Source organism: Protopterus annectens, chromosome 1.part0 (genome assembly GCF_019279795.1).
Source record: "Protopterus annectens isolate FY-2018-M chromosome 1.part0, PAN1.0, whole genome shotgun sequence".
Lineage (NCBI taxonomy): Eukaryota > Metazoa > Chordata > Ceratodontiformes > Protopteridae > Protopterus > Protopterus annectens.
Window position 1 is genome coordinate 217945452 of NC_056725.1, and position 12753 is coordinate 217958204.

The following is a 12753-nucleotide window of genomic DNA, read 5'->3' on the forward strand; positions in this document are numbered from 1 at the left end:
AAAGTAAAGCTGCACTACAACACTTATAATGTTGGACAAAGGACCAAATGGAAGGGCTCAACATTAGATAATGCATTTACAATAACGTGGAAGTAAATAGAATAACATATATTGTAATTGGAGAACTATTGGGACATCTGAAGTTCAGAGTTCTGGTAGTCTTCTCGCACGTTATGTTTAAATGATACCACATTTGACAGAAAACAACAATTTAGTGTGAAACACACATAACTATGAGTCAAACCTGTGTACTTGTTGCAAACATCTGCACAGTGATGAGTTATACCATGTCTCCCTAAGAAAGCATGTGGAAACCTTGAAAATGTATAGCATAATATGTGAATACATACATATTTTGTGAATCCATATGTTTTATTTATGGCAGCAACAACACCTACATTCACTACAGCCCCCCCCGTGTCTGCTGTATTTTACCACACTTACATCAACAACTGAAGAAGCTGTGTGATGTATTATGTTGTGTGCACACTCATTGACAGGACTAATTTAGTTTTGCCACAGGCTTGCCCATCCAAATGCAAATAGACACATATTCCCAACACAGGTACTGGTGTCACATTGCTAGGCTAAAAAACAGTTTTCTGACTCTTAGGCTACTACCTGCAAATAACAGTAGGAAGCAATGTGACTCTGCAGGCCTCTCATGTGGTTCAACACAGAGCTTGTTTATGTTCTCTAGGATTACTTCACCTGCAGTCATTTATAAAGCAGACTTGAGCTTTGGTGTGTGTGTTAAGTACTGTGATCTGTAATGTATAAAACTAGATAGCTAGGGGGTTGAGTCTCATGCCAGGCCACTTGGTGTGTATCTATCCCACCAAGGAGCAAGTGTGAATTCCAAACTGGCATTGTTTTGCACTTTTTGCCCCTTGCAGTTGAGGCAGGCCTCCAAATTCTTGTCCTCCACAAGGCCTACTGATGTAATCTACCATAAGGTTACCTAAAGTCATCAATACAAAAAAGCACCACAACCACTTGAACTGTAGAAAACACAAGGAGGAAGTCAGAGATCCACACAAAAATCCTTAACTGAGCGCTTTCGTCTCTCATTAGAAACTTCATCAGAATAATCCTTTACAGGCAACCCCACCCATATATACACAATTCAATTACTATAAAAATTACATCATTTGTTTTTTAAAAAAGAAAAAGAAGACCATTAAAATGTATATATATATATATATATATATATATATATATATATATATATATATATATACATATACATACATACATATGTGAACCATTTTATAATGTAATGTAAAACTTTGTACAATCCATGACACTATCTAGAACCATGAAATATATAAAATATATGTAAATATATATCCATATAAATCTCATAAAATATATATATAAATATGTGCATTTCTTTTAAGGTTACTATAAGTAAAATTCTGCATTAAGCCTTAAAATTGAGCTAATTGAAATAGCACTATTGAGTCCAGGATACTCTGAAGCATTGGCTCTCATCTGCCATCTCAATTCCTTCAGCTCCAGATAATAATTTAAAGACCCCCCTTTCTCCCCTAGATTTGCTTGATCTATGACAGTAAACATAAATTTGTGACCATCATGTACAGCAACATGCACTGCCAGGGCATTTTTCATGTCCTTCTTACCTATATCATAATTATGCTGGTAAATATTAGTCCAAAGGGTATTGATAGTCTTCCCTATGTAAAAACAAGGGCATAGGGAACATAGTGCCAAATATACCACAGCCTTACTGCTATATGAATACTTCTTTTTAGGGAATATTTCCCATAATAAGGTATGCACACTTCTTTAACTTCCTGAATACTCTTACAATGTAAGAGTATTCAGGAAGGTAAAGAAGTGTGCATACCTTATTTCCCATAATAAGGTATGCACACTTATTTACCTTCCTGAATACTCTTACATTGTAAACAAAAAACACATTTAGCCATACCTCCCCCTCCTCCATTCTCATTCTTGTTCATTTCAATAATATTCTTAAGAATTGAATCTTTCTTATATATTATTATGGATGGTGTACCCACTAATTCCAGATGGATTTGGTTAGCCCTAAATCTATTCCAGTTATGTGTTAAAATCTTTTTAATATCATAGAATATATTATTAAACTTGAAAATGGCTGACTTCCCAAAATTATTCCGATCCTTTTGTCTGCTTGTATCTTCCATTACTTGATCTCTTCCTAATAGGGGCACAAAATATCCAGTTTCCATTTTTTCTTTTACTTCAACCAAGATATCTACAAATGCTACAGGGTATTCTCTCCTAACCAACATACTCTTAAGTACATTCAGTTGTCGTATAAACTCCCCATTCTCTGATACCATTCTAGCTATCCATACCTCCTGTCCTTTAACTAAGGACTTCTTTAGATACATAGGGTGGCAGCTATTAAAATGCTGGAGGGTATTGGAATATGTTGTTTTTTCAAAATATGTTGGACATAAATTGTTTAGTGTCTCTATTTTTCTGAATACTGATATCTAAATAATTAACTTCTTCTTTACTTACATTGCTAGTAAATTCTAAAAAATCAGTACTTTTACTGATAAATTCCAAATAATTATTCAATTTATATCCAGTATTTCTCCACAAAACAATAATGTTGTCCAAAATATGACTGTAAAATGTCACTAAAAGTACTTTTAAAGACAATTTCTTTCTCCTAAAAAGCCAATACTATCTTGGCAAAAATGGAGGAGTATGCCACCCCCATTGCTACCCCCTTACATTGTCTGAAAAGTTGTTCTTCAAAGGTAATTATATTAGTTTCCAGAACCAATTCCATTAAAGCTTTTATAGTTAAAACACATTTGTGCCTGAGGTTAGAATATTGGCATAGGAAGGAATAAAACCACTCAATACCTATGTCATGGAAAATAAATATTTTATATCAATGGTGACGAACATAAGTTCGTCATGATATTTGTCAATTGTGATCTTCCTTAAACAATCCCATGAATCTTTAAGTATCCAGGGGGAGTCTTTTAACACATTCTTTAGTTGGCTATCAATAAATCTAGCTATAGGGCAGGTCTTGTAGGCTCTTGCATCTACTATAGGTCTAAGAGGGGGGGTCCAGAAGACTTTTATGTATCTTCTGGACCTCAAATATTATTGGTATTTTAGGATGTTTTACACACATGAATAAAAACTCATCTTCTATTATTTTGTGATTTAGTACCAATTCTTCCATTATGATGTCCACCTTCCTATATGCTATGTTTTTCTCACTAATACTGATTTCGCTATAAGTATCAGTATACAAAATAGCCAACATGTTATTCACATGTATGTTATTATTCATTATGACTAAATCCCCCTTATCAGGTTTGTTACCCTGATGTCAACATTGTTGCAAATATCATTTAAAATCCCCATTTTAACTCTAGTAATGTTATTATTAAATGCAGTCATTTTCTTTTTATTGTGCAACATAACCCTGATGTCTTTTTCACACATGTTTTCATATATTTGTACAGTAGGGTGTAGAGGGGGATTGAATACACTGGCCTTTCTACATAAACAATCTCTCTCTTGTATCCTTTCTGTGCCCTTAAAATAAAAATCAAAGTTGAGATTTCTGGTATATAATTTCAGGTTTATCAATGCTTTATCTATGGTAGTAACTTTACTTGGTAAAAAGACAAGCCTTGTTCAAATAAATCTGCTGCTCCTTCACAAATCACTATACTACTGTAATTATAAATTTTAAAATCCCCATGTTTATTGTTAATAATATTGTAGGATGGTATTTCATTTGTTAAAATCCTGCACAAATTCATTAAAGAAAAGAAAAATTGGGGAGATAGGACAGTGGTGAAATGGGGTGCAACCAGGGTGAAAGCATAGTGAAAGGTAGGTAGGTATGTGCAGGAAGGGTGTAGGAAAGAACCATAGAGATCCATTTCTTCAACAGCAGCAACTGCGCACTTTAAGAATTTTTGGATTATCACCTTCAGAGAGAGGGGTAACAATAACATACGTGCATTGTCAAGCCAATGGACCAAATTAAGTGTGTCCAATGGACATGTGTGCAAAATGGAGGGCTCTATATAGACGATATGTTTTTTTTTTGTTTTTTTTCAAGGAGAGAGTGGAATGTTGGGGTAGGGACATAGGTATGTGTGGGGAAGGTAATTGGAAAGGTGAGGAAGCATTTGCAGACAGAAAAGACAGCAGATAGGGTTGGTGATGGACACAAGAGATGAATAAACACCTTGATTGGGGAGGGTGTAGTGTAATTAATAACATAAGAGAAAACAATAATGAGTAATGGAAACAAATAGAAAATAATATAATGAGGAACACAACAATAAATAATGTAAATGAAAGTTTTTTAACAGCGAAGCAATATTAAATTATACATAAGGCCAACATAAGAGGTAATAAATAATATGATAATATCAAATGATAATAATAAATATATTTAATAAATAAAAGAAGAGAAGGGGTGGGGTGAGAAAAAAAAGAACATTAGTAACTTCACAGATAACTACACAGACTACAACTACATACTTCTAGATATGTTAGATTTCACTTGTGAGACCACTGACTGTTTTTACTGTATTGATCATGTTTCACGTACATACCTCTCAACCTCTCAGTATGGGACATTATGGGCCATGCCATGCATAATGGTGGTAAAAAGGCAAAATGACAGGGAACATTCTTACATAGTGTGCTCATACAATAGTAGTAAGATATTCTGATAACAGATTTGTGATTAAATTGCATTTTGAGTGATGTCATATATCTGCAAATCAAGGGACCAGACATTTGGCGCAATATTCAGTACATTCTGCAAAAATCATGGCAGTTGAGAGTTATGTTCGTGTACACTGATTACACTTGACAGCAGGACATTTCTTAGTTGGCTGGTGTGGGATTACAACCCACAAGCAGTGACTACAGGAATACTGAATATTTTATTTTAAAAAAAAATTATCGACCACCATCTCCTTTTACACTTTATTTATTCACATTGTGTCAAATCTTGCATTTACACACATGCATAGCTGTGTAGGAGTTCTGTCACCTTACACATTTATCCTATTCATTTATTGACTGGAACCTACAGCATATATCAGACAAAATGAGCAGATCACAACATTGACTCTTAATGTGTGTATTACACAGCATTTATTTATGAAATGGTGAAACATTGTTGACTACTGTACATTTATCAGTTGCCTGGTGTTGGATTAGAAACCACGAGCAGAGACTACAGGAATACTGAATGTTTTATTTGAAAAAAATTAATTATCAGAGCACCATCTTCTTTTATACTTTATTGATTCATGTTACTTCAAATCTAGCATTTACACACATGGATAGCTGTCATGGACTTCGGTTAATTTACACGTTTACCCTATTCATTTATTGAGCACAATCTACAGCATATTTCAGACACTAAGCAGACAACAACATTGACTCTTAATCTGGGTAGACCACGCCATTAACTGATGGTTGGAAGCTATGCTACAAACCAAAAGAACCAAACCAAAAGAAACGGCTCCAGGCAGAAGCAGAATCCAAGGGGTAAAAATATTTTATCCAAATGTAAAATTCCCAAGAAGTACAAACAGGACAAAACAATTAAATTGAGTGCGCTTTCACTCTACTATTGCAGAGCTTCCTCAGAACAATTAAAACCACATTTGTATCCTTTATATAATGAAATGAAGACTTAATTAATTGATTGAACTGATTTCCTTAAAGGAATAAACTGTATATTTACAAAATTGCATGTGTTAATCAAATATAATCCTGCCAAAATACATGAACCCTATATAAAAAATGTACAAAATTCTTAACCAATTGTTATTGAAACCACCATATACAAGGAAGTGTTGTATCAAAAATGCATATATACATAAAAATACACATAAACTACCAATCATAAGGTTAAAAAATTAACTCAATAATTATAACCAAACATGAGGTGTCCATAAGGACCAATTCAACCCTGAGTTTAAAAATCGTATATAAATTCCTAAAAACATACTGTAAAAAAAGAAGAAAAAACCCAAAATAAACAAATAAAATTCACAACTTTGCTCGTGTCAATTTCAACACACTAGCAATACTAATACAGTCATTCAAACCTGGTGGTCTCCCTGCATCTGTTTTAAGCTGCCAAATCAATTCTCTAAATTCAACTCTAGCTTCCCAGTTACCACCTCTAGGATCGCTAGCCACTTGTTCCAGTACTGCAAATTTAATACTCATACTGTGACATAATAAGGAGTGTTTATAAAAGGCATTGGATTCCTTCTTTTTAGAAATCTCATACAAGTGTTCGTAAATCCTTTTCCTAAGTGTACGTATAGTCTCACCAATGTAAAAACTATTGCAACCATCACAAATACCAATGTACACTACACCCCTAGTGCCACAGTTGTAATGTTTAAGGAACCGAAACCTGATGCCCCTAGATGGAATACTCACTTCCTTCTGCTGCAAAATATACTTGCACTGACTACACATACCACATTTGAACATGCGCTTCTCAATTTTGTTTGCCCCTACTTGATGATCTCCTTTCATCTCAAAAAAATCTTTGAAATTCATCCCTCTTTTCCAATAAAAGAGGTTTGCAGAGGAATATATTTTCATATTTCCTCATTTACCCTTAATGATGGCCAGTATTTTTTAATAATTTGTTCCACCAAATGCGATGTGGCCGAAAAAGTGTGAATAAATGAATAATTATAAGAAATCTCATTTTTGCCTTTGCTTTTTGGCACAACCTCCAACTGACCCTTACCAAGTAGTGGAAAAAATTTTTCTTCCCTATTATCAAGCACTTCTGCAACTAAATTAGTTAAAGGGGTTTCTGGGTACTTTCTTTCCTTGAAAAGAGAACAAATTAAGTCAAATTCTTGAAGAAGCACAGAGTAATCACTTGTCATTCTAGATGACCTTATCAGTTGGCCTTTAGCAATCCCCTTTTTTTGATGATATGGGTGCTCACTGTCAAAGTGCAAATAAGTATTAGAGAAAGTGGGTTTTCTATAAAGTTTTGACTGAAAACACTGATTTATAACATCTTTATAAATGGTAACATCTAAATAATTGATGGCAAACTCATCTATCATGTATGTAAATGTTAAAAAATGAGGTACTGTTATTCAAGTAAACCATAAATTCCTCGAATAACTCTTTGGTGCCTCTCCAAAATAAACAGATGTCATCCAAGTATCGGGTATAGAAAGTAATGTATTGATGCCATACAGTGTTGAAAACAAACTTCCATTCCCAGAAATACAATACGCAGTTTGCATATAAGGGGGCACATGGAGCCCCCATTGCTACCCCTTTCCTTTGCTGATATAAATCCCAATTAAAGTATATAAAATTGTTTCTAAGGATAATATCAATAAACTCTAAAATCAAATTTGTCATCTTACCTCTCAAACCACCTTCGGAGCTCAAAATTTCACAGAACCAGTCCAACCCAATATTATGGGGAATACTGGAAAAAATTCCACTACATCAATAGCAGCAAACCACTTGGAGGAATCAAATTTGTCATCAGTGATACTTCTCAGAAAATCCCAAGAGTCTTTAGTAATATGGGGTATATTATTAATGAAATTCTTTAACGGAGAATCGACGAACATAGCCAAGGGCTCGGTAATACTTCCTGCCCCCGCTACAATCGGTCTAAATTTAAGTGCATTTATTCCTTTGTGGACCTTGGGAATTCCAAATATGACAGGAATTTTAGGGTTGTCTACATGCAAAAAATTGAACAATTTTTCATTAATAGCACCCTGGAACAAATGGTCAGTTAAAAAATATTTAATCTTAGAATAGGCAATGTTAATTTCATTGCGTGACACTGCGGTATAACATTCCATGTCCTGCAAAATATCATGAATATACATTTCATATTCATCATTGTACATTAAAACAAGCCCACCCCCTTTGTCTGGTTTCATAATTCTGATCTTTTCCTTTTTTAATAATATCAGTAAATCTTCCTCTTCCTTAGGCAAGTTATTCTATGTCTAGTGTATGTCTAATGCTTAAGTACGCCATGATATGCATAGTTAAATAATGTGGTGCATAGCTCAAACAAGCATATACAGTTAAAAAAAATTTAAATTGAGCACATCCGGTTTCTATTTTTAGATGTCTAGTGGATGTCTGATGTATGTGTGTGCAAAGCTAAACATAGCTAAACTATGCGTCACACTCCACAAACAAGCACATAAATGTAAAAATAAATAAATCCAATTTAATGAAATAATATGTCTTGTATACCATTTGGTCAAGGTTAACAGGCTGAAGGGTATGTGTCCATGCCATCAGTCTTACACAGATTTACTATCCATGTTGCTATGACCTCCCTTGGGTGCACACCATAATTAATACGCATAGCACACTGCTGAGGGGGAACCATGGCCGTGTACATGGATACATTCCATGTAGGCTCTACACAAAGCCTACATGGACTTTATTGAATCCTGGCTTTTTTCCTGGACTGTAATATCTGCTTTTCTTGTTTTTTTTTCTTTTTTTAACTGTTAGTATTGCATGATCCCATGTTATACAAGCTTCATCATTGTTGAGAATGCTTTGTTGTTCATGTTTCCAAAAGTTTTCAGCTGCTACTATATATAAGTGTTAGCAAAGACACCAATAAATCAGTCTTTTCACATTTTTGTCCTTTCCAGCATACAGACTCTCAGCTATGATTGTATTGCAACCAGCAAAGAGATGTGCAACTGTTACCAGTTTTGTTGTACAAAAACTGCACTTGTTTGTTTCTCCCACTTTTTCAAAAATATCTCTAAACCATTGGGTACATAACCTAATTTCTTGGGTCACCATTATCAGCCTTTTATCTTTTATTTTAAATTATCCTCTCCAAACCTAGCCCTGTGCATTGTATTGGTCAATATGTGCTTAGGAGCCTTCTAAACCTGCCACTTAATTTGTTTACTTTTCCATTTTCTTTCCTTTTCTTCTGACCCTTTGCTTTTTATATGTTTTTTTACCACTTTCATTTGCTGTCTAAGTCTTGTCTACTTCTGTGTTGATTTTCCATTCCCACTCCTTTCCAAAATGCTTCTGCTAAACTGAGCAAAAATGTCATCTTTGATTTCTTATCTAAATGCTTTAGAACTTTTTTCTAAGTTTGGATCTGATGAGGTCAGCAAATTTGGATGCAGTCCCATGATTGCAGATCTATACATGCAGTCAGTTTTGAGGAGGTCCATAGCACCTTCCTACCAAGAAATATATAATGTTGGTATATGATGTTTTTTCATATATCACTTGAAAAAATGAAGTATTTTGCTTGTTTTCTTGTCTAATTGGCCCAATGCTATTTGAGGCCCAACAATCATACCAAAGCTGAAATTTAGAACAAGAACAAAACATTGATTTATAGCTTGTGCTTTATTTCTATATAGCAAGGCAGTTTTCAGTACGTTTTAATCTTCTGAAAGATACCTTGCTAAGATTTATTCTCATTTTTCGTGTGATATTTCCAACCCTTCATCTATTCCCAACTACTTATGTCATACCTTTCAACCTAATAGTGCAAGAAACCTGGCCAAAGTCAAAATTAATGGGATGACAAAGGCCCAAAATCAGGGGCAGATTTTAAATATTGCTCTTACAACCTTAGAAAGCTAATAGACAGTTTTTATATTGCCATGCATTTCTGAAAGATATGAGGTCTGAAACTTAAATGCATGCTGTTATTTAGCTTCAATTCTCAATGATTTGACAGAAAACCACAGATTTAAGAGGAGTAAGAGGAACAGGCCAAAAATATGAGGCAAAAATCTGGACAATCTGTGGAAATCTGGACAGCGGAGAGGTATATTCATTTCCTCCTGTTCGAGTTACTTTGTGTCACATTCTTGTTCTAGTTTGATATTTTCTTGGTGTTGCAGCTTTTCTGTTATAAATTTTGCATATTTATCAAGACCAAATACCATCCGTATGTCATTTGAGAAAGTTTTAAGTCCTCTTCTGATGAATTACGCACTTTTAAATCACCCACAAAATACAAATGGGTTGTCTTTAAACAAGGTTGATTTCTGGAAGTTAAGCTGTAACCATAGTCTATTGTTTTACTAAACAGCTTACTAGGTTATGAGAAAGACAAAACAGCAGCAGTGACAAGGAATTACCATGGAATATTTCCATTAGAATTTTTTTTCCTGGAATAATAATTTGCACTTTGTCATGATTCAGCTACAAAGTGGTTTGCCACTGTGTTGTAGTCACTGCAATGCAACCAAATGTAAGCATTCTATTGCCAATGAATTTGGGATGCTGTTTTGTAGTCTATCCATGCTGTACTTGGATTATTTCCATTTTTACAGTTCTCTGTTGTGGCTTTATTTAACAATAGATGGTTCTTTGTTCTAATGGCTTTATTTTTTTTTACCTTTTTATTCTCTTGCAATGACTGAATTTTTTTCTAAATGACTATGAGCTGTGCATTAATTCTAGTATCTAATTCAAATATTGTTGGAAGCAAGTTATTGGTTCATAGTTCTTAGGATACCTTTCAAGTTCACTCTTAAGGAAAAGTATATTTTTTCTTGTTGTCACCTAGGTCAGTTTCTGTTCAGGATGTGCATACAAATATTTTTTTTTTACTTAGGGCTAAATCTTCATTTATAGATGTTAATACCTATAGCCAGATGTTAGGTAATGTATCTGGACCCAGGGTTTTCTAATTAGAAGCTTTTCTTAATTTTGTATCAATTTCTCCTGCTGTTACTTCATTCCATTCCATACCCCTGTATTAGAACTTTTTACAGTTTTTTTTAATTATTCTGTCTATTCAGTAGGTTCTTCATAAAACCCTACCCAAAGTGTGCATATTTCTTCTTTTTGGTAGTGTTTCTAGAACTTTTGCTTTGTTTTTATGTTTTCTATAAATCCTTGTGGGTCATCAATGAACTGTTTATTTTGGAGTTATCCTTTATATTTATCTGCATACATCTGTTTTTTTTCTGTTTGTGCTAATATTTTCAGTTTGTTATTAGAAATAGTATATGATAACTGCTTCCCTGGTTTGAAACTGTGTGTTAATTTTACCACATCTATCTTTCCAAAAATTTCTGATGATCTGCTCCCTTTTCTATATTCTTCTAACAGTGATACTTATTATCTTAGATGCAGCATAGGTTTCTCTTGTTAATACCTCCATGACAGTCTACTTGTTCCTTTCTATCCATTGTTACTCTACATTTTTATGGTAACACTTAATCTGTTATTAGTTTAGCTGCACAGTAATGTATCCCATTTTTTCTGTTATATCACTTCACTTTCTCTTAATAGTCCTTTATATTCTCTTGCAATGACTGAATTTTGTTTTCTAACTGACTATAAGCTGTGCATTAATTCCAGTTGTTGTTGTTGTGTCTTTCGGCTTTTCCCGGTTAGGGGTCGCCACAGCAGAACTCCGGTCTGCTAATGATTGGCAGCTGATTTTTACATGCCGAGTTGCCAGCCCTGATGCACAACCTTCAACGAAGGTACACCCATTCATGCATGTCTCCACGCAGAAGACACTCTAGCCGAGAGTCGAACCGCACAGCGTCTTACTGTGAGGCGACAATGCTACCACAGCACCATCACCGCGGATATCTAATTCAAATATTGTTGGAAGGCAAGTTACTGGTTCATAGTTCTTCGGATGGCTTTCAGGTTCACTCTTAAAGAAAAGTATTGTTTTTATTGTTGTCACCTAGGTCAGTTTCTGTTTAGGATGTGCATACAGATATGTTTTTACTTGGGGCTAAATCTTCATTTATAGATGTTAATACCTATAGCCAAAAGTAACAGTTAGCTGTTTGTTGGGTGCCAGAATCCACCATATCACCAATGCACTCAAGTCTCTCAACAGGTATTGTTATGATGCTGTCATAGTCCAATGACTTGAGATGTACCTTCATGGAATATATGAAGAGAGACATGATCAAGCTCACTGAATATGTGCCCCAGGCAGGTATGTTCCTAACCTTAAGCAGCATTCTACCATCACCCAGAATGATGCTTCAATACAAACAGAAAATGATTGACTTTAACAATTGGCTTGGTTTCTGGTGTCATTTCAAGGGGATCCAGTACCTGATAGCCTGGGAAAACATGAATGGCAAACCACGATGCTTTGCCAGAGATGACCTGCATCTGTCACCCTTGGGCTTCAAGCTCCTGGCAAAGGTTCTTGCCTCCCCTATATTGCCTTTTTTAGTCAATGCCTTGAGGTCAAAACTACCAACATGAAAATTTCATCAAAACATAAATGCTAGGAGTCTAAACATGAAACTGCACTGATTGCAAGCATTCTTAATCCTGGAAGAACTTAACATCTGTGCAGTCACAGAAACCTGGTTCAAAGCTGCAGAGAGCAGCCCAGCCATAGCAGGTTACTCATCCTATCATTCATTCAGACACCAAACTGTGGGCAGCAAAACAAAAGGAGGTGGAATTGAATTATTTATAAAAGACATACACAACTCTAGGCTGGTCAAACAGTATGACGCACAGGAAACACTCCAGGTGCAGTTAACAGTTGACAAGATCGTTATTCAAATCATAACTGCCTATAGGCCTCAAACTCTGATTCAAGATGCCCACTCCACCTATCGAGACCTTTTCAAATCTATTAAGATTTAATCCTTTACCCTGATCCTGGGTGACTTTAACTATCCAACTATAGATTGGAAGAAATACTCATTCCAAAACACAAAT